This window comes from Xenopus tropicalis, chromosome 6, assembly GCF_000004195.4.
Source record: "Xenopus tropicalis strain Nigerian chromosome 6, UCB_Xtro_10.0, whole genome shotgun sequence".
NCBI classification, from domain to species: Eukaryota; Metazoa; Chordata; class Amphibia; order Anura; family Pipidae; genus Xenopus; species Xenopus tropicalis.
The window spans coordinates 95258901-95284114 of record NC_030682.2 but is presented as its reverse complement, the minus strand read 5'-3'; the positions used below and the strand labels follow the sequence as shown (position 1 = coordinate 95284114).

At 38.3% G+C, this 25214-nt stretch overlaps 1 long non-coding RNA gene across 4 annotated transcripts in view; it reads right to left on the bottom strand.

The window, feature by feature from the left end:
* Window positions 1-25214, bottom strand: part of LOC101732499 — a 184767-nt gene that overhangs the window by 28398 nt on the left and 131155 nt on the right. For 3 of the 4 annotated variants that reach the window (XR_004223279.1, XR_004223278.1, XR_004223277.1), the window contains exon 4: window positions 7672-8589. This is a non-coding gene — a long non-coding RNA (uncharacterized LOC101732499). Of the gene's footprint in view, window positions 1-2969; window positions 3081-7671; window positions 8590-25214 lie in introns of those variants that run through there. The other variant, XR_001171062.3, reaches the window with a different exon arrangement.

The window sequence follows — 25214 nt, the reverse complement described above, 5'->3', positions numbered from 1 at the left end:
GCGAATGCTGCCTTCTGTACAGGAGTTCACAAACCAACAATGTGTGCGGGGGGGGGAGTAGGGAGACGGCTCACATAAAAATCAATGCACTTAAAGTACTTTCTTATAGACTGATATATTAACTCCATAAAATTGTAATTTTAAAAAAGAATGCTGCCAAAGTGGTGTTTCCAAATATAAGGTTAGAGTTCATGGGAGAATAGTGTATTCATTTCAAATGATGTGGGAGTTTTTCTTCACACCAGGGAAATAGCAGAGTTATCCAAAAACCATATCAGTGGCCCAGTGCTTGTAAGAAAGAATTTACCAGATGTGCCTGTTGTTAGATTTTATTTTGTAACACTGAAAAATAAATTGCTACTAAACGAAGTAAGGAACCTTTCTGAAGCGCTGCTTTAGATGTGATGCCACGGGCAATTAATACTCGATTGATACATGCTGGCTAAGCACATTTGTGTGCGAGATCTGCACTACTACAATACATCTGTTATCTGACATCAAAGGCTTTACTTACAATAGTTTTCTCGTTGACATGCAAGTTATGGAAAGCCAAATTTATTGTATCATTTTAACCTATAAATTGTCTTCTTGGTTGAATTATGCGTAACATAAGGGCAATCTGTTAAAATGTCACACATTTTAATTCAGATCATGCCAAAAGCCTGTAAATTACTTGTACAGTTGGCTGTATCAATAATGCATGGTCACAGAAGGAGATGACAGGACATTTTAGCAATATATTTGAGGGTGAAGGTTTCTGTATAACTTACCAGGAGTAAACATGAAAATAATGTGTCTTAATTAGGTGAGTTACAATATGTGATGTAGGGACTGAGTGCAAGGAAAAAAGAAGACTGTAGATCTACTGTGAGATTTACTGAATTGATACACTATCCAGTGGGACTAACAAATAGACTGTGTTAGATAGGGAGGTACAGCAGTTTATGCAGGCCAAGCTTGATTGTCCAGCCTCCAGTGACACTTGATTGGAACTGTTGTATATTACTTTTAACTTTTAGTTATGTTTGACTTTTACTCTGTCTCTTTGGTCTTCTCAGGACACCCAACTGCTGGTGAGAACCTTTAGGTGGAGGCATCATGCTAAAATGTATCATGTAACCAGTTTCGCCCTACACTATCTATCACTGATTCAGGTTTGTATTATACCAACAGCTGACTTCAACAGAGAGTTATTTTGATGAGTCCATGTATAAAGAAAAACAGAATTTAGCTGTCCCCACAAAGCAGGATTAAGACTTAATTGAATGATCACCATTCCATTTGTAAGTTTCCTACTTGACATAACACATGTACTATAGTCAGAATCAACTGAAAAACCTCAGTGACCTCCCAGGTCATTGGGCAGGAACAGGTTGGCTGTTAAATCTGCAACCTCAGCATTTAGCCACCTACCGGCTGCAAGAACTGGGAATGCCTGCAAATTACCTCTATGAAGATAACAACCCATTGTCAACATAAAAGTGCAATGCCCATATATGTAAATAATGTAGTTTACGCTAAAATTCAATTGTCAAAACCACTCAAAACGTGCCTGTAATCTCAGTATATTAGATAACAACAAGATCACTGGTGTACTGCTAGTTGGGCTAATTCTCACTGGATAATCCCAATTCTGAGAAGTTTTATGCGCCCTAGTATATGTTACCCCTAAAAGAAACTGAATAAATTACTCTAGAAGTTTCCACACTAGCCTTCAAACTTATAACAGAGTAATTTAACAATGGTGATATAAATTGCACCTTACCTAGGTCCATACTACTGCAATGCCAGAAATATATCCTTAAAATCTTAACTGCAGATAATGAGCAACATTGGTTCATGTCAGTTTGTTTGATTGCAGCATCCCCTATATCTCCTCCTCCAAACCACTCGGCCCCCTCCCTTAGGAATTGACTTTGGCCATTGGCTTACTGAGCATGCTCAGTTCTACTCAACTTAGGTTACTAAACACACCCTCCAGTTTAGCAGCCAATGAAGAGATGCCACTTCTGGTTTTCATAGAAACTCTGCTCTAGCTGTGCACTCTGCTGGAGAAACATGTTTTTTTTCCTAACCTTCTGTACTGAGCTCAGCTTAACCATTAGAGTGTTCAATCAAAGCAGAACTTTTTATCTATAAGCCTGTATTTTCTCTTGCATGAATCTTACAGAACACGTGCTGTTTGCAGATGTAAATGTCAAGATGTGTGAGAGGGAAAATGGCTGCTGTGTGATGCCATGTGATGGTGCTGGCAAATGGAGGCGATATATGTAATATAAATTGTGTGGTTTGGGTGAGGGAGATGTGCCCAACATGGTAGGAAAATGTAAGATTTACATGTCCTTTAACTGTATAGCTAAAAATCAAATGCAGTCCCACCCATTATATAATTAAAAAAATGATTAAATATGCACTAAATACCACAGCAAATACATGCGGGATAATGTGTAGAACACATCTTCAACAGAAGACCTGTTTTTGTTGATCACAAAAAAATTGAAAACAACCAGTAAAGTAAAATGTCTCTCTTTGGGTTACTATAACCTGATTTTATCATTTTAATTATTTATTAGTGTTGCGCAATCACTTTTAAAACTCATATATATTTACTGATTTATCGTTTAACAAAAAAAACCACAAGAACGATATCCTAGGAACTTTTCTAACACAGAGTAAAACATATTGTCACTACAGAGGGATCCAATGTTAATTAGCTTTTTGGTGCAGTATCAGTGAAGGAAAATATATGGTTAGTTGAGGAAATTGCATGTTCCCTTTCTACAGCACAGCCTCAGGTACAATAGATTTCAGTGCAGATGGATACATATATAATACATGAGCTAATTAGGTATTCTCTGCAAATTTTCATTTAACTCATGAGATTTCGGATTATTCTTCTCTGCCAGGTTAAGCCACTGTTCATCATCGAACTCTAAATACTCAGCTAGAACACACAATTGCTATCTTACCCGCTTCTGTGTATGGCTCACACCAACATAGCAGAGTCCAGTAAAACAAAGTTGTCGCTCCTCTCACTCTCTGTGTTCTTTTCATCTGAAGTCCCACTTAGAAATAGCTCACTGTATAGGAAAGAAGTAAGAGAGAGCGAGAGAGAGAATGTGTTAAAAAGAATTCTTTAACATGTTAAGTTGCTGCAAACTTGGGCACAACAATTCAAACAGAGGGGACATTGTAACTTGTTAACAATATATGTAACTAGCAGGGCATTTAGAACAGGCCCAGATTAGTCTGTGGATTCTGACAAATGCCAAAGGGACTGCTGTAAGGTGCACAGATAGTCACTACTTATTGGGCTGTGGGGGCTGTTTGGGCCTCTCTGTACCTGACATTCCAGGGCCTATTCTGAATGTCAGTCCATACCTGATTTAGAAGTCTCTTGGCTTTATTATTTTATTATGGGTTTTTTTTTTTTTGCTTGATTTTCTTCAGGGACAACAAAGAGATACAACTGTGCACTTGTAACAATATTGTTGCCCTTGAGAAAGAAAACCATTTAGTTTAAAGAAAAAACAGGTTTGTTCACATCAGAAACTGCATGATTCATTTATATGTGACAATGTGAACTCAATCCTCTGGAGCCAACCTTCTCCAACACAAACAAAGCAAGTGCCCAAGACAAACTACTGCTGGCAACCTAGGCACCTGTGTGATCTACAGATAACCCATTAATTAGCAGCAAAGACTCACAAACAAAGCTTCTGATACTCGCATGCAATTCCACCCAAAAGAGCAAATAAAAAAAAGATCTATAACAGACAGAACTGAGTAAGATTTATATTGAACTTAAAAGCAACTGAAAGCTATATGTGCAGTTGGAGCATCTTTTCGCATTTGTTATTGCAGTAATACAAAGGTGAATATTTTGCATATTCAGCTTCAGAAAATGTCTGTTAATATAATTAAAAGTAAGTCTAAAGGCATTATTTTTAAGTACTTACTGCATATCTAAATTCCCAGATCCCTGCTTGTTTCTCTGAGATATGGTGCTGGCAGCCTATAGCAGTGTGAAGCCTACAGTGACATCACTGAAATCTCTCTTCCCTTCCTGTAGGCTGCCAGCGGCAGCCTTCCTATTCTCTGAGCATGTGTGTAACTTGATCCTGTCTCCTGTTCTGAGCTACACATGCCCACCAGCCAATCAGAAGTGGATCTGGCAGAGGGGAGGGGGGAGGGAATGAAACACATGTGCAGTATGAAGCAAGGAGGGAAAGGAAGGGAGAATACCTTTTTAGAGATGGCTGCCTGTTCTAGAAAATGTGAAGTAAGTGTGACTGAGTAAATATTTGATTAGGGGAGCCAAAAGTGTGGCGTTTTTACTAAACAATAGGAGGACTATTGGGCAGTATGCTTTTTAAATTTTGACTTGCATTCTCCTTTAAAGGTGAGCATCATTGAACAGATCCAAGAGCTTGGATTAGGTTTGAAATTGATACAGAGCTGGCATAAGGGTAAATCAGGGCAGTTCAATTGTAGACCCTTCAGGGGATTTGTATGTTCCCTATCATGCTTCAGGGATTTATAAACCCATTTTGTAACATTGTCATTTGAATATATACCTGGCTCAGAAACATGGCAAATAATCATCCCATTGCATGCAAAGGGCTGGATAGCTCCGGAGTAACCCCTAAATGCAAAAGAGTGTGGCACTGTTCTTTTGTAAAGCAGACTACACATTCTATAAAACAAAGTCTTCCTATTAGGTGCCACCTGAAACACAAACCAGCACTGGCTACAATTTCTTGTCTTCTGGTGCACACTTTAAAATTGACATAAAAAATGTATATTTACATTTTATGGCATTTTGTGTATTAGGTGTTTAATTATTTAATTTTGTTTCTTTGCATGTTGAACTGCATGCTTCAAGAAAAAAGGCTGAAATAGTATTTGAATATTCACCTAAAATAATTACACCTGAACAGGTGTTTCAAGAATTCACTATGACACAAATACAAAGTATTCGACACAAGGTGGATTGGGAGCCTTTTCCCTTAAAGGAACAGTAAAGCCAAAAATGAAAGTGTATTAAAGTATTTAAAATATAATGTACTGTTACCCTGCACAGGTAAAGTTGTGTATTTGCTAAAGTAACAGTACTATAGTTTATATAAATAAGCTGCTGTGTAGCCACGGGGGAAGCCATTCAACCTGGAAAAAAGGAGAAAAGGCACAGGTTACATAGCAGATAACAGATAAGCTCTGTAGAATATAATGGGGCTTTATCTGTTATCTGCTATGTGCCTGTGCCTTTTCTCCTTTGAATGGCTGCCCCCATGGCTACACAGCAGCTTTGTTTATATAAACTATAGTAGTCTTTCTGAGGCAAACACACCAGCTTTACCAGCACAGGGCAACAGTACATAATATCGTCATTATTTTATACACTTTCATTTTTTGGTGTTACTGTTCCTTTAAGGCAAGGTCATCAGTCATTTGCCTTTTTACCTGTTAATATGCTATCAGAGCTGTCACTCACCGCTATCTATTCCTAATAATAAATCAATTATAAAGATATAGCTACACCACTAAATTAATTATGGCAATATAGCCATTACATTATTACTTGCCATAGTCGTATACTCATTACAATTAATTAAACACTTAATCAAATCATTTGCATCATGATTAACCAATTAAAGCGATTAGAGACATGCACATTTAGTGAAAAAAATAAGAAAAAAAGCCAATGTACAACAGCATGGCGTGTGCGTACTAAACTCCACTAAACATCACATTTATCTCTCAAATCATTTTTTAGAATAGAGATGAAGTTTCTGTTATTAATCAAGTTAAGATAGTGAAGAATGATTATTTCTGATTAGAAGTGGACTAAAGACAAATCCAGGAATGACCTATGAAGAATGATAAGCAAAAGATGTTTTATAGCACAGGTAAAGGACCTGTTATCCAGAATGATCAGGACCAGGAGTATTCCGGATAAGGGGTCTTTCCGTAATTTGGATTTGCATACCTTAAGTCTACTAGGAAATCAATAAAACATTAATTAAGCCCAATAGGATTGTTTTACATCCAGTAAGGATTAATTATATCTTAGTTGGGATCAAATACAAAGCACTGTTTTATTTTTACAGAGAAAAAGGAAATCCATTTTAAAATATCTGAATTATTTGATTAAAATGGGGTCTATGGGAGACAGGCTTTCTGTAATTTGGAGCTTTCTGGATATCGGGTTTCCGGAAAAGGGATCCCATACCTTTACCAAAACACATAAAACACATTTATAGCATATTTACAAAAGGCAGAAAAAATCTCTTAGTACTGTATTTGCCCTAAATGTTTTTTGTAAATATATTCACAAATAGATTACAGGGAGAAATAGGTCTGTGTGGCTCTAAGGGCCAGGGTTAGAAGCCAATGATTACTGGCAAACAGTCTGATACAGGATCATTTACCTCAGAGCCGGAACTAGGGGTAGACAGAAGAGGCACATGGCTAGGGCGTAATGTTGTGGGGGCCTAGGACTCTAGGGCACATCTCCCTTCTGTCTGTAACCCTTACCTTAGACCTGCGCTTTTATCCGGAATCAGTGGCAGAAGAAATAGGAGAGGTGCTGGCAGAGGTGTGATGCGGAAGAGTTGGGGGAGAGGAGGCAGTAGGACTGCTAAGCTGGGGGATGTAGTTGCAGCCTCAGGGGCTCACCAGAAAACCTTAGACCATAGGCCCACTTTCCAAACTATTTTTCCACATTTCCTCACCCTACCTCTTTATTCTCTTAGTCTCTTTTATTAACATGCTAGTATCTATTCTTCCATCTATTTCTCCTCTTTGTTCCCATTCAGAAATAGGGAATGACCATGAAGCAGGTCAAATGGTCAGGAGCAGGAGGGCCCATCAAGAGTTTTCCTGGTATCCTGTAGGGCCAGTCCAACACTGGCTAGGGGGTATACCTTGGCTCAGTGGCCTAGTTCTGATCAACCTAATTCCTAACCCTGTTTATTTGAAGAGCAAGAGCAGGCACTCACTGAGCAAATCTTCAGGCAGAATTCCACCTCCGTTGGTACTCCAATAAAGTTACTTTTTAATCAAGAATTCAGCCTGAAGATTTGCTCAGTGAGTGGCTGCTCTTCCCCTAGCTGAAGGTTCAGGGAAATGCACCTAAGCCTGTTTCTCCCCTGTGGTGAGTTGTTGGGCATATTTTATAAAAATAATGAAAATGTGCCTGTAAGATGTTCCCTTATGTCCCAGGGCCCAGTTTCATAAAATCCCTACACTTAGCAGTGAAATAATTTATGGATATTTATGTATTTTGGTTCACTGGGGATATGAATGGTTGTTACCAATATCTTTGCAAGACTATCTCCAGCAATGTTGCAGCTGTATAATGTAGTGTAAACTAGTGATGTCAAATAGTGACTTTTATTGCTGCTGAAACTATGATATGAGGCTTGGGGATGGGACAGAGACCAGATTGGCTGGACACACCATTTACATTACTGCTCTTGCCAAGCCCCACATCACAGCATTGACAGTAATGGAGGAAGGCATGTAGGTGGCTTTGGGTCAGCAGGCAAAGGTTTTGTTATAGACAGTAGGAACAGAGCTCAAAAGGTTTTTAAAGTGACCCATGTCTGTAAAAAGCTGGGACATTCAACTGAATAGAATCAATTTCTATGAATAAACACTAAAACAATATGATATTAAATTGTTTATTAGTCCTTATTTCTTTTTAGGCACAATTTGATTTTAACATTTATTTGTAAAGTGTTTTGGTCTAGTTCCCCTTATTAAAGATTACAAAAGATTACAGAAGAAGTGCATAGTACATAGGTAAACAAGGCACACCCAACCCATCCATCAGTTCAGACTGCACACATCTTAACCTAATAAGAAAAAAATCTGATATATGTACATATTATGTTTAGGGTTGTGTGTATAGAGAGGATGCCAATACATGTGGCCATTAAGGGGTAAACACGTTGCATTAAGTTTTTTTGCCTGTAGGTTTAACAATGTTGTCACATACACTTTGTAAAATTCTAAGCAAAAGCAAAAGATAACATTAAATATTTATTTTAATTTAAAAGCTATTTAGAGTAGGAAGATAAAAGCCCAGGGGCTATCAGAGGTGCTGGCTCTCATTCCCATCTCTCAGTCAGGTCAAGGTTATTCCATATCCTTCCTCCTCCACCAATTTAAGCTGCCTGAGAATCCGACTAGTTTCAGTAGACTGATTGTCTCTGCACAGCCAACTTTTCACTGGGGTTTGAGCCAAACTTGTTCTCTTGTTCCTCCCACAGTTCAGTCAGTTAGTCAGCCCGTGAGAAAATTATCCGTCATAACCTGACACTGCAAGGCAACATTCAGCACTCATGATGAAATCATCGCTCTGTTGTTTTACTTAAGGCCCATAATAACTGAAATAGACTCGTGTTTCCTGTTTGTTTCAGTACCACGTGGCCGTGTCTTTTCTCATTCTGTGAATCTCTCATCGTAGCAGTAATGAAATGTGTTTATCAGAGTCCTTTTTTGTGTTTAATTCTCAGTGTGAACATATATCATCGAAGAAATTCAGTTCAAAAGAAGACACGGGGCCTCTGGGTAGGATTTTCTCTACAAAAATAATAAAATGTTACAGTGAGTAATTAAACTATAAATGGCCACTTAAACATGATTGCAAATGGGGAAAATTAACATTATGTAATAATCATTATACTCTGTGTATTAGGAAATGAGAAACAGCTTGTACAAGAGCAGAACCTTCATTATCCCTCTAGTATGATCCTTAGCTAAAAGAAATATATTCAGTACTCTATATTACCACCATTATAAATGTAGGCCCGGCATAATAATTTGGCTACAGGAGCTATTTCTGGAGCATTTACCCTGGAACCAGAGCATTTCAGGGGGCATCAGGGATAAAATAACAAAAGATACAAACTTTGTAATAAAATTCTCACTATAACATAAAGTCACAAATAAATCCTAAAGGTGGCCATACTCGGGCCGATTCTAGATGCCGATATCGATCCCTTAGACTGATTCGGTAGCTTATTGGCCCGTGTATGGACACTAACGACTTAAATCACCCAGATCTTGATTGGGCAGGTTTGATTTTTAGTCGGATCGGGTACCGCAACAGCTTGTTGATGCAGTCCCTAAACCGACGCATACCTATACCTGTCGTTCTAATTCGATTGTTTGGCCCCAGGGCCAAACGACTGAATTAGCCCGATATCGCCCACCCATAGGTGTAGATATATTGGGAGAAGATCCGCTCACCTGACAACCTCGCCAAGTGAACAGATCTTAGCGTGTATGGCCACCTTTAGAGAAGGCGCTTAGCAATGTCATGAATTATCAGTAGTACTAAAGAATGCCACTTACATCACATAAACACCAAGAACCTGTGTATTAGTGTACAGAGCTGTGGAACATGCTGCCACCTTATAAATATTTGTTTAATAATAATAATTCTAAAAACAATAATACTGCTGTTGGAAAAGTTGAACATATTAGAGATCACCTTGAAGTGGCAGGATCTGGATAAAAGAACATGAGCCTGCAGCCTCATGCTGTTATATGGTCATGGAACTACTGATTAATGATAAAATGATATTTTACAATAGGGTTATATTATTTCCCATATATGCTTTAACAATGTAGAAAAACAAAGAAAAACTGTGTTTAAAGCTTCCAACTTCTTTTTGAAATTTCACACAGGGCTAGCCATATTCTTTATTTTCCAGGGTGCCACAAACATGTGACCTGTGCTCTGATAAACTTCAGTCACATTTTACTGCTGAGTTGCATGTTGGAGTGATATCACCCCCCTCCCAGCAGCTGATCAGCAGAACAATGGGAAGGGAGCAAGATAGCAGCTCCCAGCAGATATCAGAATAGCACTCAATAGTAAGAAATCCAAGTCCGGCTTGGGACTCCTCCAGTTACATGGGAGTAGGAGAAACAATAGGTTGCCTGAAAGCAGTTCTAATGTGTAGTGCTGGCTCCTGCACAATGAGATGGCTGCCTACACACCAATATTACAACTGAAAAAAATACATTTGTTGGTTCAAGAATAACATTATAAATGGTAGAGTGAATTATTTGCAATGTAAAAAGTGTAAATTAGAAATATAAAGTACATCATTAAAAATCATTACAGAATCCCTTAAAGACTACTAAAACATTTAAAAATAAAAAAAAATACCAACAGGATAGTTTGGCTGTCATTATGAATTCATGCAGCTAAGTTGCCATCTAGTACAGGGTACTGTTTTATTGTTACAGAGAAAGTAAAGCAGTCAAAAATGCAGAATCATTTGTTTAAATATTGGTAATGGATTTCCCATGCATCCAGTACCAATAACTGCAAGAGATTTTTGTGTTTAGCTCATGAAGAGTATATTAAAAATGGCTATGGAAAAGTGACAGAGCGATCTCTAAAAATGAGCTTGCTAACACACTGTAAAGGTATCCCATTTATTGTTGTGAAAAAGCAAAGATGAGGTTATACTTGTGTCATGTTATGTGACCCTTAGACTAAAGGAGACGGCAGCAGAACTGCTAAACCCATTGATACTCCCACCTTTGTGAAAGTGCCATGCAATCTTTATTTGAGCATGAGGGTGCTATTTTTAAATTCCCATTTATTTTATACCATTCTTTCCTGTTAATACACAAACTATACCCCCAAACAGTGTAACTTAATACAATATATTAATATTGTATTATTTATTACAATATACTGTATATTACAATATAATAACTCTTATAATATAACTTATATAATAATGCATTGTATAATAACTAGTTATCATGCAATGAAAAGGACATTGGGAGACTGTATGATAAGGACCTTGAGAGAAATTGATAGATAAAATGAACTACGGAATACTGGAGCAAAGGAGGATTGTGTGACCAGTATTTTACCTGCATTTGGAGAACTTTTTTTTAATGTTTTACTGGTAGTAGTACGTAGGAAGGAGGATATAGCAAAAACATCAGAAGGTAGACAAAAAAAACAAAGGAAGGCACACAAGTGGGCTGAACATTGGTTCTTATGAACTAATTACACCTTTTTTTTCTTTTGTTTTGCTAAGTCCTGTGTTATGCCATACTTTTTTTTATTTATGTGACTTTTTTGTGCACCCAGGCCCTTAAGTTGCTAAATACACAGCAATACAAAGTACATTTACAATAAAGATTAAGAGAGCTTAATCTTACGTGCATACTGTAAGTGTCAGAGACAAGAAGATGATTCCTGCCCCATACAAAGTTTTATATGTGTGTGTGTCACGTATAGTTGAAACAAATTTTGTGAAAAAAACTAAGAAATCTGTTAATAAAACAGAGGAGAATACCTGCTTAAAGGAGAAGGAAAGACTTTTTGGCATTTTACTGCCACATTAGTGCCACCTAGAACACTATATTTATTCTGCAGAAACCATTACCATAACTGAGTATAGAGCCCTAGAAGCTCCCTCCATTTGTTTAGGATTGCAGCTGCCATTTTAGCTTGGTCACAGTAGCTTCCTGCTGCAGCTCTAGCCTTGGTAGCTCGCATTACACATTCCTAAGGGTGGGGGGAAGTGAGTTTTATGAATTCTTATGGGAGAGGGGCACAGGAGAGGGGAGAGAACTGGGCAGACCCTGGCCCTGGGAATGAAGGATTATTCTGAGAGAGGAAGTCAGATACTGTACTGAAGAACATGTTCACAAAAATAAAACAAGAAATCCTGTGTTTCTTTTGATAGAGGACTCAGTGCAGCGTTTCTGTGAGTGGTTATGGCTGTATTTACATAGATCTTTCTTAAAAAGCTTACTTAGTCCTTACTTTCCTTATTTTTGTTGTGCCAAATTTTTGAGAAAAAATTCACCCATGGTGAAATGTGGAATTAACCAGTGAGCCCATACCTGGCAAAAGATTTTGCTCATCTCTACCCCTTAACCTTTAGAACTGTTCTGTTTTAGGGTGGTGCATGTTTTGCTATATACTGTGTATAAATACTGTTTATATGTAGAGTAAGAGAGAGTGAAAGAGAGCAAAAAGCAAGCTGCAGTTTTTATTGCTAAATTTTTGCATATGCAGCAAATTTTGTTTATTGTTTATGTTGTAGTGTGTACAATACTATTTAGGTTTTAGTGCTTTATGGTATGCATAGTTAGAAGAGCACACTGCTAGAGTCAACAGTTAAGATTGATTTGCCTTAAATATTTTATCAATATTTTATGATGCGCTTGAAGTAATGATTTACTATAAAATGTTAACTGTAATGTTTACCAACATGCAACCTGCAAACTGTTCCACTTATTTCCCCAGCAGACTGGCAGGGATAATATAGTATAGTTTGCTCTGCTTGTGATGCAAATATGATCTGCTCTTTGTACCCTCCTGTTCATGCTAAATGCTCTAACATGTATAATGTATAAATATTATGCTTTCAATGGTGAGACAAAACTTTACGACATAGCATTTTAATTAAAACCATATATCTGGGCTCCTCTTGATTTTATAACTACTGATATTACTGCTAATGGCTTAAAGTTATCTAATGTACTATGTATGCATATGATAATAAATGGTGTTTTAGCAGTGCTTAGTTTGTCATGCCCGGATGAGAGACAGAGAGGGAGAGTGAGAAAATCTATTAACCATAGCAGAGTGCTTGGAAATGATATGCAATGTAACAAATGTAGCCTCCAGCTCTCCTTGCATTTGCTGGAAGATTATGAAAGGTTTGTGTCTACTCTGTAATAAATTATGTTTTCCTGTTTCTACTTGGTAGGAATTAAAATGTCAGAAAGAATAACTAAGGAAATGTAATGTAAAGAAACCAGTATGTAAGACCTTGGGCGAGTATTTTTTTTTGCTTTCACCTTGATATTGGCCTATCACATTTAACACTAGAAACCCTGCTTGTTTGTCATTAAGGGGTTAGTAAAAGTATAACACATAGGTTCTAGCATACATTTCATTATCCCTATAAAGATGATAAGTAATAACAACAACAACAATTATTTCCTTCTTTTCTGCAGTAATAAAACCGTACCCTGTACTTGATCCCAACTAAGATATAATTAATCCTTACTGGGGGCAAAACAATCCTACTGGGTTTAATTACAATTTAAATAATTTTTTAGCAGACTTAAGGTAGGAGATCAGAATAACGGAAAGACTCCTTATCTGGAAAACCCCAGGTCCAAAGCATTCTGGATAACAGGTTCCATACCTTTACATTAAAACTCACCTATGTTCTATTCATTCTTATTGGGTTTTTAGAAGTATATTTATCAATTTATCATTGATAAACATACTTCTAAAGGTCCCATGGCAATGAATAGAACATAGGTGGGTTTTATGTACTAAGCTCTAAACTCACGTTTTGATAAATCAGCCCCTTGATGCCAAATTTTCGTATTTGAGCTTTTTGTGATTAATTAATCTCGAAGGGAAGGAACATCTGCCATTGACTTCTACTGTTGGATTCAGATTTTTAGCCATTTTATCACATAGTACATTTCAAAAAAAAGTTGTGACTTTTTCTTAATCTGAATCAGAAAAAAAACAACAAATTAGTAAATGGCCCCCTAAGTCTGCTAAACATCACTTAAACATTAAATAAACCCAAATAGGATTGTTTTGCCTCCAATAAGGATTAATTATATCTTAGTTGGGATCAAGTACAAGGTACTGTTTTATTATTATAGAGAAAAAGGGAATACTTTTAAATAATTTGAATTATTTGCTAAAAATGGAGTCTATGGGAGATTGAGCTTTCTGGATAATTGGTTTCCAGATAACAGATCTCACACCTTTATTTAAAATGTATGATATTGTGAAGCTTAAATAAAAAGTATTTGTGTTTTTTTCAGTATTTAATACAGTTGAGCTTTTACAGCCTTATTGAAAATGACAACAACTAGCTTTTCATTTAGTTAACCCATTTGAGGTTTTACTTAAATACACTAGTGATTGTGGGAGTTTAGTTAAATAGTTGCTCTCGTGCAGTAATCAAAAGCAACCAATTAGTATGTTTAGTTATGAAAGCAAAGGCATGCTGGTTGTTAGGGGCTTCTGCATTGTGGAAAGCTGCACCCTAAAATTATCTTGAGTACAAATGGGTGTTTTCATGGTAGAACTTACAATGTATCTATATTTTTATTGTACAAGGCACAGTGAAATAAACTGAATTTCTCACAAAATAAATGAATAAAACATGGTGTAACGTTGCAGAATCGCAAACCAGTAGAAGAGACTTTAGTTTACTCAGGGTATTAAAGCCATGAAATGTTCAAATTCCATGCTAATTCTGAATGGTGAAAAACACATGGCAAAAGAATGTGTATAAAATTCTGCATGAGACAGCATATTCCGTATTCATATTCATATTCCGTGAGTATTCATAAGGAAAATGGATTTGAAACCCCAATGGCAAAAAAACAAAGTCAGCTTGGCCATTTGGGCTTAAATAAAACTAGAAAAAGAACACCCATTACTGATAAATGTAATGTGGATAAATAATACCTTTATGTCCAACATCATCATCATCTCTGCATGCTCAATATTAAGGAAGCAATAATGAGAGGTATTACTATGAAATGGTCATGGGATGGCTATAACCTAGTGTTAGATAGAGAAACTATGGAGTCACCGGCCCATTCCTGAATCCATCAAGCTGATACTGTATAGAAACCTTTATTTCATTCATGAATAGTCTCATCATAGGCAATATTCCATTCATTTTTATTGGAATGGTGGAGATGCCCACCCCTCATTTGAGACATGACAGATAACTGGATCTATAGGGAGCTCAAATAAAGGGGCCATTTTTACAGATGACCAAAAATGAAACCTACACCATATATTATTCATAATTGCATACAAAATTAGAAGTCTTTTTGTTTAACCTATATGTCTAATTTAATATTCAAAATTGCAACATAAATTGTTTATATTTGGGAGTTGCACTGTAGGTATGATTTATGATTAGGGTTGCCACCTCTTCTGTCCGGGAAGTCCGGGTGGGGAGGCGGGGAATGACATCATTGGGTGGGGCAGTAACGCCCCAGTTGTGATGCGGTCTGTCATCGCTTTAACCTTTGAGAATTGGGAAAACCAGGCAGGCAGTTTTGACCCCGAAAGCCCTACCAAAAACTGGGGGGAGATTTATCAAAACACGAGTTTAGAGCTTAATACATAAAAACTCACCCACACTTCATTCATTCAAATTTATATTTAGAAGCATATTTATGAAATTGTTAATTTTCACCCACTTCTAAAAATCCCACAGGAATGAATAGAATGTGGGTGAGTTTTTATGTATTAAAGGAGAAAGAAAGGTAAAAACTAAGTAAGCTTTATCAGAAAGGTCTATGTAAATACAGCCATAAGCACTCACAGAAACGCTGCACTGACTTCTCTGTCAAAAGATTAGTTGTGTCTGTTTTCCTCTGCCAGAGACACGCAGCTTTTAGCTCTCTCCTCTCTGCTGCTCCCCCATCCCTCAAAAATGCTAAGAACTCACTCCCCCCCTTAGGAATGTGGATCTGAGCCAATCAGCAGGAAGCTGACTCATAGTCTTACTAACTGAGCATGTTCACTTGGTCTGGGTGTCTGTGCAGGAGTGAGGCATTATGGGAACTTTCTTTACACAGCTCAGTGTTTTTTCTTCCTGTTTGACTTCTGATCTTTTGAACAGGTGAAATATGGGGAGACTTAAGGGCACTATTGAGACAACTGAAGGTATCCCTGCAGCTTGAGATTAACTCTTTATTAGCCTTTCCTTCTCCTTTAAGCACCAAACATTTTGATAAATCTGCCCCTTAATGTTTCATTATCAGAAACTAATAAACTTCCTTCTTCTGTGGCTCTCTGTATTTTGCACTCAATTCTCAATCTTCTTGTTCTTTCCCACATCTGTTTTTTTACACAGATTTCTTTTTCTATTAGGATATATATTTATATACTGGGATACAGTTACAGGTAAGGGAGACAAAAAACTCCAATTGGGTTTATTTAATTTTTAAATGATTTCTTAGTAGATGTATGGTATGAAGATCCAAATTACAGAAAGACCCCTTATCCGGAAAACCCCAGGTCCCGAGCATTCTGGATAACAGGTCCCATACCTGTATTCATATCACAAGTAATACAGGGGGCTTGTAAAAGTATATTTACCTTTATTAGTTACAGCATAATAATGAGTGCCAAGGATTCACCTCTTTTCTAGAACCTTTCTCTAATGGTCATGGACCATTAGAAAAAACTGGGCCTTAAGGAAGAATGTGCGATCTATTGTTTTTTAACTGGTAGATCTGAAATATGACATCTTGTTGAACAATGATCTGTCATTTGCTTTATTAATTAGGGATTACTTTGCCTATAGTTCAGCGATGGACTGGGGTGTGCAAAGCCTACCATGGCTGCTACTCCAGTGCCCCCCCCCACACCTCTCAGGGGCTTCTCACCCAATGCCAGCCCATCCCCCCCCTCCCGTGCATGTACCTTATACTTCACCACAATCGTGGGAGGGATGGCAGCGAGGGAGCAGCAGGTGAAGTTCAATAAGAAAAGCACAGCTTCTGCTTTAGCAAACAAATATTCAACGAGGTGCCTTAAAGGGATATCTGCATTCCAAAATAAACACAAATGGGGAAAAATAACAGCACTCTCTTTACTGGTAGTATTTTAAGCCTATATCAAGCCAACCCTGAATTAGTCAAAAACACAATATTTAAAAGGGCAAGGGTTACATGATCAACCACCAGTGTAAATCACATATCTGTAATAGGCCCCACTCAGTTCAACATTGAAGAAAAACAAATAGATCACAATTCTTATTTTAACCTGTTTGTAAGGTTTACGTTTCTCTCATTTTCTTTCTCCATCTCTCTCTCTCTCTTTACTGTATATATGTGTGTGTGTATATAAGTTTGTTATCAACAACTGTGTTCATTTGACTTTGAGGTTTGTGGTGAACTGTCTGTTCTCCGAATGATAAAATATGTTCATAGAGAGTGGTAATCAAAAAAAGAGATCCCATTTGGCCCAGGGGCTGTATCTGGACAAAATGGAGATTTCCATGAGTTGGAATGGGTCTTATAGTATTTTATAGCTCGTATGAGTCAATGTGTTGTGAGTGATAAGGCAGAGATGTCAAAATAAGCACTGTGAAAGACAAATAAATTACTCTAGAGAGAGCACAAAGATATACTACAGGTATAGGATCCCTTATCAAGAAACCCGTTATTCAGAAATTTCCGAATTACAGAATGGCCATCTATCATAGACTCCATTATAAGCAAATAATTCAAATTTTTTAAAATGATTTCCTTTTCCTCTGTAAAAATAAAACAGTACCTTGTACTTGATCCGAACTAAGCTATAATTAATCCTTATTCAAGGCAAAACAGCCCTATTGGGTTTATTCAATATTTAAATGATTTTTAGCAGACTTAAGTTATGGAGATCCAAATTACGGAAAGATCCATTATCCGGAAAACCCCAGGTCCCGAGCATTCTGGATGACCGGTCCCATACCTGTACTATGCCATTATTAACAAAATAAGGCCGATCACCTCTCAGAGAAAAAAAAAACTAGAACCCATGAAAGTCTACATCATTTTATTTTTGTTCTTGTGACCCATAACCTGGAGGTAGGCTGTAACAGGTCTGCAGTTAATACCACACACAGAGATGTCACACAAAGTCAGCTATTCAGTTACCCTTGCCTGAGAGAATACTGGTTTACAAACAAGCGAGGGGCATGAGTTATCAATGTGATGGTAAACAGCAGAGCAAAAATAAATTACCAGGTAATAAAATGCTTTACTACAAGTGTCATTTTATTAATGTTGACTGAAAACTTCCAAGAAGAAAGTTTTGTCAACACATCTCGGCATTCATTTAAATGGAAGTTCTTTCATAAAACTTTGGAAAAGGCACCGATTGCCAGAAACATACCAGCATTAATGTGAAACCTTGTGGCAACAGTAAGACCTGAGCTGAATGTCATATTGTTAATCAGAAACTCATTCTGGACTAGAATTTTTCTCGGTCTTTACTTGACCTCATACAGCACAACTGTCTTTATCCATCTCAGGGCTAAAAGGTGGAGCTAGGTTCAAGAGGCCATCACAGGGACTTAAGGGCAAGATCACAAGATCACCAGTTAAAAGAAGGCTGGGAGCATTCTTTTAACTGACATGAAGGCGGGAAGGGATAAAACCAAGAGACAGCACAGTACAGAGGCACCCGGAGGCAGAACTGGTCATATAAATGCGTAGCACACACACTTGGCTGGGCAACTTCAATTACTTAGATGTTCCCCTTGCCAAGGAACTGTGACAAAAGGCACCGCTTTAAAAATATATCAGAGAAATAGAGGATGTAGTGTTTCTAACTGTGGAGGAAAAAAAACAAGCCCTTGACCCTAAAAACACACTCCTGCTCTGAAAACTCAAAAAGGGCAACATTTAACAGTGCTAACAGTTCCAGTGCTCCATACAGAATATGTGTATAATATATATATATATAATTCAAATATAAAAAACAATTGAATGTGATACAGCAAGTTACCTTAGGAAGCATGGATATTGGGTTTTATGTATTCCCTGTATAATTCATTTTAACACACCCAGTGCTAATATACAAAATGATAAGATCAATTTCCTAGAGTTATATACAAACAACTTCCATAAATAAATGGCCCTGGAAAGGCAAAATGAAAGCATGAGTTCATGGTTGGAAAAAATCAAAGAAATCATTTCTTGTTGACAAGAAATTGCTTTAAGTGGCGGAAAAGATAACTGCACTTAGAAGCTGCAGGTAGGAGAATGGTGTCACTTCCTTGCAGATGTGGGAGATTTTAAGATATTGATCTCCAACTCAAACTCCATTGTTGAATGATACTGTGCACAAAAACAGAGAAATATGAAAGGTCATAAGCCTCACAGTGATTATGATTTATTTAGAGCACACTATTTTTTAAGGCTTCAGGGTGGGAAATAGACCACCTCAGGTGAACATAATGACACAAAAGTGAATCCCAGATGTTTCCATGCATTTGAAACTTTTTCTCAGATTGTATTGATAAAATGCAGGGACCTATAGATTTCAGTGACATTTACTTTATCAGCAGGTATGTTATGATACCAGTTAAACTATACAAGGCAACTGAAGGATGGCTTCTGTATTCTCTTTAGGCTTTATTTTCCCACCCTGGTGGGTAATGACAAATCCTCAGTGTATTGGTTGGAGGTGTTTCTATGATAGCAGCAGTGCAGAAAGAAAAGAATTTTGATGGAGTAATGGAATGAGCTTTAATGGGACAATGAACTGCAAAATCACAAGCAACCCTCAGAAAGAAATATCTTTACTATGGGATTTAAAACAATGATTTCTTTGTTTGTAAGTCTTGTGCAAACCACTTAGTATCAAAGAAGGGAATTGTTTTATGGACAAACGTCAGCTCCTCCATCATGCTTTTCTTGTTAATTTCTCATTTTGTTTTGTTCCTTTTTTAATAGACATGAGGGTAATAACACTTGTTAAACTATGGGGCTTTATTTGCAATTCCACTGTTACTTTGTTAATACTGCTATTCTCATTTACCACCAATGATATTAGTCTTAATGCAATGCCACCCTTCCTGTAATGCCAGGGTTGATCATTTCTCTCCACATATGCTGAAAAGCAGATATCTATCTATCTATCTATCTATCTGTCTGTCTGTCTGTCTGTCTGTCTGTCTGTCTGTCTGTCTGTCTATCTGTCTGTCTGTCTGTCTGTCTGTCTGTCTGTCTGTCTATCTATCTATCTATCTATCTGTCTATCTATCGATGATAGATAGACACACACACATATAGAGTGCATCAACAACAGCAAAAAAAAAAACCAATACTGCCATAATATAATGGCTAAACAAATCTGTACTCAGTTTAAAAACCAAAATGGGAAGTGCAAAAAGCAGCAATAGATGGATTTTGCATACTTTGTTTCCAACCCAGTTACCCATAGTGTTCACTATAAAGTATTTATTCCATAACTGGCTACTGCTATGTTCACAATTCCATAACTATGACTTAAAAAGATAAAGGTATTACCTGCGCTAAAAAAGACAAATAGGGGGTCTGAATTTACTTCAAATTTGGTCCTTGTGATATTTAGAGCACAAAACATTGATTTTTCAAGACTAAAAACATGGGCAACAGTATGTCTAAACTCATGCTAAACAAGGAGGGTATACTGCACATTTAATACTGTAACAGGTAGTCTGCAGAAGTCTGAGGAATCTTAATAATGATAGCATGGTTTATCATCAGGGTCGGACCAAGGTGCTCCCGCCGTGTCCCTCACAGGGGCTGTGCCCCCTAACCCCCCGCCACCAGCCTGACATCCTCCCCTGAGTGCACGTAAGTGAAACTTACTTTGAACGTGTCAGGGGAGAGACACCGGCAGCTGGGGGAGTGCCGACAGGGATTGGATCTGACCCTGTTTATCATACTTGTAGCATGTTTTACTCAAATCAACACACTATAGGGGTTATTAATAAAAGGTGTAAAGTTTGCTATAGGTTTAATCACAGGTTTGATCATGTGAATGATGGTGGGCAAACATGTTGTGTTACAGCCAGAGAATTCTGAGCCCCTAATTAGCTAACCAATGTGAGTCCTGTGAGCAAACCCCAAGGTAAACCTGTGTATTCAGGCAGCAAGGCTTTCCATACCGCCTTCAGTAGTCACTGTATCAACATACACTGTATATGCACTACAACATAGGGAGCTCTCACCGGGTAGTTCCGCATCAATAGTGTCCCGTGCTAGCACATCCAAAAACGCTGCCGATCCAGGCGTGGTTACTGACAAAAATTGGTTGATAGGATGGAGCACGCCAGGACCACTTGAAATAAAAATATCCTTTATTGTAGACTTAGATTAAAACCATATTGTACAACTCAGACCCCCCAGCTACTGATGAAGTGGCGCTTGAGCCATGAAACGCGTTAAGCTGGGGGGTCTGAGTTGTACAATATGGTTTTAATCTAAGTCTACAATAAAGGATATTTTTATTTCAAGTGGTCCTGGCGTGCTCCATCCTATCAACCAATTTTTGTCAACATACACTGTGCCTGCACTCACTGTATAGACACATAGCTCATCATTATGCTTCCTGACTTACTCAGAACATTGTACCATACTTGGATTCTCAGAAAAATGCTAGGTACTTATGTAGAAGGCACTTATCACATATACATAAACATATTAAATACTGAGTGGCTCAACACAATTACTGAATTACATGTGGCATTCCTGTTTACTGCAATTTATGTTATTTGCAAGTTAACAAGTGTGTTGCTCTTGGGAAAGCATCAGTATTTGGTACTTCCTATCCAAGGTTAAAGCTGCTACAGGGAATCCAGCCTGACAGACTGATGATAAAATTGTGGTTTCGTTGATCTGTTCAGTACAAAAATATAAGTAAGGTCTATGTATTAGCTAAGGGTTAAGCACAGGACAATAAACAGAGGGAAGAAGTATAAATAAAATTAAGCAACCTATAAATAAAATCACTAATAAAGTGGGAATCACAGACTGGATAAGTCATGCTAGCTAAGTTTAAACATACCATATATTACAGACAAGGAGACAACTGATGGGATTTGGCAGACAAAACATAAACAATAAAATCCTTACATCATTCAGTGTTTCAGTCGAACATGATATTATAATACACGTTTATCATATGGTATAATCTCAGATTATAAACATATTGTCTACTTTACTGCCCAGCCAACAGTGTTCACCGTCAAATGTCATTTCCATCTCTGTAAATCTATATTATCTTCTATAAATCCAATAATTTAGAGAGGATTTATTAAGTCTGCTTAAAGGGGGGAAATGACCCTTTTAGACTGCTGCAGCCAGTTGTACAGTATAGCAAGTCATTGCTAGCCTGCTGGCTTTCATCCCCAATGAAGCCTAATGAAATATTGGTTGGATGCCTGTTAATGCAGTAGTTTAATCTTTCTTTTTATTATGCACCCCTTATCTCAGTTACCTGACTTCAGTCTTGCTACCTGTCCCAAGTTTACCCAGGTGCAGTAACCCAGAGCACTCTGATGTTTGCATCGCTCCGGCTTTCCCGAAATTGTGCAGAGTTTCCTGCGGGCAACTTCACGAGACTCATTTTTATTGTTGATATTTTATTGAAAGATATTTCAGAGCGATTAGTGGCTTGAGCTAGATGTGGTTGACTAACTCATTCCGTGAGACATTAACCTAAGGGTAAAAACACCTGGAGCTACTTAGTAGCAGCTACTTGCCATGGTTACTAAATGCCAGAAAATATCCTGCCATAGACAATACTGAGAATTGCCTCTGCTACAACACTCAGAATTGTCTGTTTTGTGGCCGTGAAAAGTAACTGCTACTAGTAGCTCTCACCTACATAAACAGATCTGTGTGTATTCACCTATATAAACAGATCATAGTATATTTTAGTGTAGCCTGCACTTCAAAGACATGGATGGCAAGTAGGTGAATGTAGCAGGACTGTCTTAATGAGAGAACATCTCTACAGCAAGATATGTCCTATTGAGTATCCTCTTACATTTGTGAGTAACAGATTTAATAGTATACTTCAATAGATTTAAAGGTTTTATTCATTATATAAAAAATACATGGACTTTTTTTTATACATAGGTTGCTAGTTACTACCATTTAGATAAATTGCCAAACATCACTGTAAACTTCTTTTATTAAGCCAATAAAGTCAATCAGTCAGTCTGTTGGCTCATGAGTAAAGGTGGCCATACACAGGCAGATTTAAGCTGCTGATTCAAGCCCTTTAGACCAATTAGGCAGCTTATCTGCCCATGTATGGGGCCCGCCGATTGATATCTGTCCAAAAATCGGGCAGGTGTCGATTGGGTAGGTTTGATTTTCCCATCGGATCAGGGACTGCATCTGCTCATGGATGCAGTGCCCAGGCCCATCCGTCTAGGCCCAAACGATCATATTAGCCTGATATCACCCACCTTAGGTGGACATATTGGGTGAAGATCCGCTTATTTGGTGGCCAATGAATAGATCTCAATCAATGTGTATGGCCACCTTAACACAGTTCAATGCACCAAGCAGATCATTTCCTACCCAAGCTGCCAGCAGCAGAGTAATGGCCACTTTAGCATCATTTTCCATCACCCAGCAATAATGCACCGTTAGCATAGAACAACCTCCCTTTTTAATGACCCTTTTTAAAGCAGAGTTACATAAGAATTAACAAGTGTTCATTTGTTTGCCAATTAGCCTATCACTTTTAATTACTCTACTTCAATTAATGTTTAAAAACACTAGTGCTGATTAGCTACTTGTGACTTTTGTTTCTTTCAGCTCATTTTTATTCTGGTGTCATCTAGTATCAACACAGTTTCCCAGTAGGTCTTTAATTATGCTGGCATCATTAGCCAAATAAACTAATAAAAATAAAATGGATTTGATCAACAATTAACCTCTATGTACAATAGTCACATCATGTAAAATGCTATGTTATAAAATCATTTAAAGGTTATCAGAACTCTTTGCACCTTGTATCTGGTTTCTGTGCAGAAGCTCCTTCTTACCAAAGTCAAACCCACAATTTTATTTTTGTATAATTTTAGGTATATCAGCATTTTTTTGCCCCCCAAAATATTTTTTAAAAGCATTTTTGCCCTCTGCATTAATGACCAGATTTCCGGTACAGAGGAAAACACATAGTTTCATGCGTTAAAAAGTGTTCATTAATTAAGTACCGATTCATCAAATAATTTTGCATGTGTTACTACTCATATCGCATGCGCAATAACCCCAATTTTCGCAATGCGTTATTTCTATCGCATTGCGGTAATTATCTAATAGAAATAATACTTACGCATAATTCACAGACGTATTTTAAGCATTTAAAGCATAAAATGTGGCGATAATTACTGTGAAACTTAACGCCTCCCAGCAGTAGGCGTTACGAAACAACATTGCAGCTGGTGTTTGTCTGTGGTGACAAGATGGAGTTTGCAGTCAGATTTTTTCTGGAATCTGAAGAAGAAAATCAAGTATGTGTTCACCCTATAGTGATGCAGCCTCCAGTTTCCAGGAAAATGGTAACTTTCAGAACGGTAGTTTTCAGAAAGTAATGATTACATGCAGGGCCGCCATCAGGGGGGCACAGGGGGTACAGTCATCCCAGGCCCGGACGTTTCTAACTTTAAAGGGGGCCCGGCCATGCTACAGTTCTTAGCTCGGGCCCCCTTTAATCGAGTCCTGTCACTACTGGCGTCCGCTGCTATGTCCCGCTGCTCTCTGCTCCATCTGCGCTTATATAAGGTTGCGCCCCGTGCGTAGTGACATCACACGCACGGGGCGCAACCTTTATAAAAGCGCAGATGCTGCAGACAGCAGCGGTACATAGCGGTGGACATCAAGGAAGCCGGAGGAAGTAGCAGGGGGACCGGTGAGGAACTGAAGGATGCTTGGGGGAGCTGGAGGAAGCAGGAGGACACTGGGGGGAGGGGGGAACTGGAAGATTATGGGGGAGCTGAAGGATCTTTGGGGGGGGCTGGAGGAAGCAGGAGGACACTGGGGGGGGACTGGAGGATGATGGGGGAGCTGAAGGATCTTTGGGGGGGGGGCTGGAGGAAGCAGGAGGACACTGGAGGGGGGAACTGGAGGATGCTTGGGGGGGCCCTGGAGAAAGCAGCAGTATGCTTGGGGGGGGGCCTGGAGGAAGCAGAAGGACACGGGGGGGGAACTGGAGGATGCTTGGGTGGCCTGGAGGAAGCAGGAGGACACTGGGGGGGGGGAACTGGAGGATGCTTGGGGGGGCCCTGGAAAAAGCAGCCGTATGCTTGGGGGGCCCTGGAGGATGCTGGGGGGGAGCCGAAGGACACGGGAGGAAGCAGTAAGCAGCGGGGAGCTGGCCATAGTATGAATAATTTGGGGGAGGACCAACAATGTTTTAGGGGGGCCCTGGCTACCAATGTCTGTGTGTACTTTGTATTGATGGGAGGGGTCACTGGGGGAGGGGCCATTGGGGGCGTGGGAAGGCCTAGAAAATTTAGTTGTGAGGGGCCCCGTGATTTCTGATGGCGGCCCTGATTATATGTGTAATAGTGTGCACGTGCTACGAAATAACACATAAATATATCAAATGCTTTAAAATACCTCTTAAAAATATATCATTGCAACATAAATAACGACAA